We start from the raw sequence: 4459 nt of genomic DNA on the forward strand, positions 1-4459 counted from the left end.
GAGATTATGAAAGCAGTGGAATTCGAAAGGCTTGATCAAACGATGGTGCGATACACATACAGAGAAAGGACAAGAATATGAAAGCAGTAAAATTCGAACGTATTGTAGCGTCCAAGCCAGTTTGACTGTTAGGTCCGATTGAGGGAGGGCGGAGTACAGCGCGGAAGACTGATAGCGGGGTATTGATTGATGCGGTAAGGGGTGGGACGAGACCTGGGGAATGAAGGGTTGGAGAGGGGGCTAGAAAGTTGTGTTTGGGGTTACGAATAGTTGCGCCTATTCCAGCAAGCATTAGAGAACAATCCTTCCACTGGATGAACACACACACAGAACCCAACACACACGCTAGGACAAATTTAGCATCACCAAACCAGCTAACCTGCATGCCTTTGGACTGTGGAAGGAACCCTGAGTCCCCAGTGAAGAACATGCAGTCTCCACGGAGGGAGGACCCCAGTCTCCAAACTGCGAGTCAGCAGCACTACCACTGCACCACTGTGCCAATCAACAATATCATCTTAAAGTTAAGAAAGTGATCCCTAGCACTTCAACACACCTCAACCACGGGACCCTGGACATGCTGGAGCACCACAACCACTGACCTGCTCAACTTGGATTTTGGAATTGTGGTTCTCATAACCTTCAGATGTTTAAAGTTCGGCACGTTTTAAAAGCTCCTGGAGAAAATAACAGCTAGAGCAAGAGCTGAGTTAACAAAGAAGGAGAGAATTAGTGAGAGAGAGCAAGTGTAGTCATGGCATTCATTCTGCAGATACGCCATTGATGTTTGGATTGTATGTTGAATGATCCTCTACAGTATAAAAGTATTGATGGCGCTGTGTTTGTTTTTCTTTTTATAATTGTATTGTTATTGAGACTTTGAGATTGCACTGTAAGAGAAACAACTGTTACACAATGAATTTTCCAACAATACACCTGATCCATTCATGGAGTTATCACGCTCTACTGGACAAGAGTAGGAATCAGTAAGTGAATGCATAAACATTTTAGATTTCTGACTTCAGCCACCTCATACCTTTAATTATCGATCAACCTTTGCTTATCTTCTGGTTAGCAATTTTGGGAACACAAAAGTTTAAACTAACAACACATAGATTTTTTAGATAAACTTGCTTGTTTGTAACATTAAGCAAGGTTAGTAGATTCCTGATTGCCTATTCGTATGGAACTGATAATGTGGTTTATATCATTGATAACAGGATGCTCATTTCTTGGTATTTATTCCATTTAATTCAATTTATTGCTACCACACCTTGCAATACAATGAATTAGATGACATTTGTGTATTTTTGTCTCTTTTCATGTAAAATTTTTATTGAAAATTCAGATCCTTCGCATGGCCACAAAACGTATTTTTAGTCTTAATAAACCTGTTTAAATTGGTCAAATGTCGGCTGGTATTGCATGACTGTATCTGTTATGGATTGGTGTTTTTTGTAAATATTTCAGGTTTATGACATGTGGACGTTATGGGTGTATTGCACTCCTGATATTTATGCAACAACAATAACAACATTTATTTCTATAGCACATTTTCATACAAATTATGCAGCTCAAAGTGCTTTACATGATGAAGAAAGAGATAAAAGGACAAAGTAAGAATTAAAATCAGAGAACTCTAATTAACAGAATAAGAGTAAGGTCCAATGGCCAGGGAGGACAGAAAAAACAAAAAAAAAAAAACTCCAGACGGCTGGAGAAAAAATAAAATCTGCAGGGGTTCATAGGCCATGAGACCAGCCAGCCCCCTCTGGGCATTCTACCTAACATAAAGGACCTCAATCAGTCCTCATGGTATTCAGGGTTCTCATGGAAGGACTTGATGATGACGGTCACATGGACTTCTGGCCTTTAATCCATCAATGTAAGGACATCATGGTGCTTTGATTAATTGGTGGTGGTGCAGGTCGCACCACAGAAAACCGGAAAAGGAACAGAAGATTCAGTAAGGGTTAGTACGGATTTTGGAGCCATCATGAATAGTAATGATAATTAATTAAATATGCAGAGCATCAGGATTAAATTAAAATGAAGTTATGAGAAAGCCATGTTAAGCAAAAGGACGAAGGTCCATGTCTTTAGAGTCCTGGTGCTTCCTGTCTTGCTATATGGTTCGAGACATGGACGCTCTCCAGTGACTTGCGTGACTGGACTCCTTCATTATTGCATCTCTTCAGAGAATCCTTGGGTACCGCTGGTTTGACTTTGTCTTGAATGAGTGGTTGCTCATGTAGTCCCAGATGAGGCACATTACCTACTTTGTGAGGAAGCGTCAGTTACGGCACTACGGCAAAGTGACGCGATTCCCTGAGGGAGATCCGGCTCACAGGATCCTCATTGTTGGGGACCCGAGTGGCTGGATCAGGCTGCGGCAGATAACATATCCAGAGGGTGGGACTGGACCGCGTGTCTGCCTGGGGGGTTGCCAACCAGGATTCCAAGCTGTTTCGTTGTGTAATGCGTGCGGCAACGTACTGTACCAGTGCAGGCTCCCCAACCTAACCTGACATTATGGATAGATTAGAATCTGACTCTTTCCTCTTTCTTTATTACCTAGGAAGAAGAAGGGACAGAAAGAAATGAATGGATAATATTTGGTTAGTATAACTGCCGCTTCAGAGCTCCACATTCACATATAAACTAGAAAGTCTGCTGCAGTTCATTTTATTAGGTAACAGACCACTGGGTTTTGCGGTCTTCTTCGTTCCTTTCCAGGGCATATTCATTGTTTGTAGATGGTCTGGCACAAGGATTCATGTGCAGCCACCCTGTTGGTTTAGTATGTTTCAAAGTTTCACCCAGTGCTTTAGCTCTGTAGGGTAGAAATTAGTTTTCAGGTTATTTATTTATTTATTTTTTTTTTTACTGTGGTCAAGCAGACAATCTGAAAGCTTCAGGTTAGCCTCACACTGATACTCTATGAAATGGGCATCTCTGACAAAATGAATAAATGAAGGCAAAATTAAGTGATTGTATACAATGTCAATTATTATATTACAAATAAATAAACACCATGAGGAAAAGCAACTTTATAACTAATAAAAAAAAAACTTTTCCATCTTATTGTGACCCTTCTAGAAAATCAATTTGAATGCATAAACACAATATACGGTGTGTTCTTTTGAGTTCCTTTTTCGCCCCTGGGACAGGAATGCATTATTCAGTTACTTTCCTCTTCAGACAAAAAAGGTACATTTACTCTTAATATGTTGCAATTTTGCGAGATGTCATTGACAAGGTAAGTGTGAATTTCAATTGTATGATATGAGAAGCAGAGGGGAATTTCAGAACAATAAAACACATTGCCTTTCTTTGGAGATTTTTTTAACTTTAGAAAAAAAAAAAACAGCAAAAATGTCAAGTTAGTGACAAGTTTGTTTTTCTATGATTTCTAAGAGCGTGAAGTTTTAGCTATAGTTCTCTTTTTTTTTTTTTAAAGAGTTTGACCTACTTAGCATGGCATGCGCTCTTTGGAAAGTTACAGCCAGCAAACATTAAGGACGAGATTCTTTGATTTATATTTAGAAACCAATGCATTGTAATCCCTTAGTGATAAGCTACAGTAGCTTTGTGGAAACTTAAAAATTAATATTTTTCTTTTGTCTGTTGGAAAATGTATATTTTCAAAGGCATTATCATTTACTACTTTTAATTATCCTTTGAAACTAGAAATGGGAAAAATCCATGATTGCATTCTCTAATGTAGCTATGGGGTGGTAGGTGAATGGAGCCTCTCCAAGGAGTAGGGAGATACTGGAATAAAATCATTCACCTTGACCAACTTTTATCATAGCTGATAAGGCTGATTGGACATTCAGAAACACTGGTGCTCATTTACAATTGCAGACAAAAATGTAACATTTTATACAGAAGTGTGCTCTTTTGGACCCACATTTCAGCAGTGTTCCCTGTATGGCAGTTCTTGTCTTTCTGCGCTAAAGGAGAAGGCACTTGCACCAGGGTTAGTCAAAGTTTGGACCTCCTACTCGTGTAGTATGCCAATGCCACTGACGTAAATGTTAAACTTAATATAGAAATAATAATTTGGAACTGTATTTCATATGTTAATAATAAAACAATCAAAAGGCCTGTGCACCGTCAACCACAACCTTATGCCACTAAAGCACAAACATTTGTGATCCACGGTTGGTTTAAGTAGATGCCGTCTCTCAAAGAGGGACTTACGACAAGTCTTCTAGATTAACACAAATGCTAGATACTGTACAACAGAAGACATGGTCATTGTTTTCACAAACACAGCAGGCATCTATTAATTTATCGTAACAGATACTGAAATGTTTCTGGGCAGCCGATTACGAGTTTTTGCTAACATCATATCCCTCTTCTTTATGCTATAATGCCTCACTGTGACTGTAACTGCAAAGTTTTCTTTCTTTTTACTTTTTTGTTCCTTTTAAATCATTCTGGTATGTGTTCA

This window comes from Polypterus senegalus, chromosome 18 (assembly GCF_016835505.1).
Source record: "Polypterus senegalus isolate Bchr_013 chromosome 18, ASM1683550v1, whole genome shotgun sequence".
Classification (NCBI taxonomy): Eukaryota; Metazoa; Chordata; class Cladistia; order Polypteriformes; family Polypteridae; genus Polypterus; species Polypterus senegalus.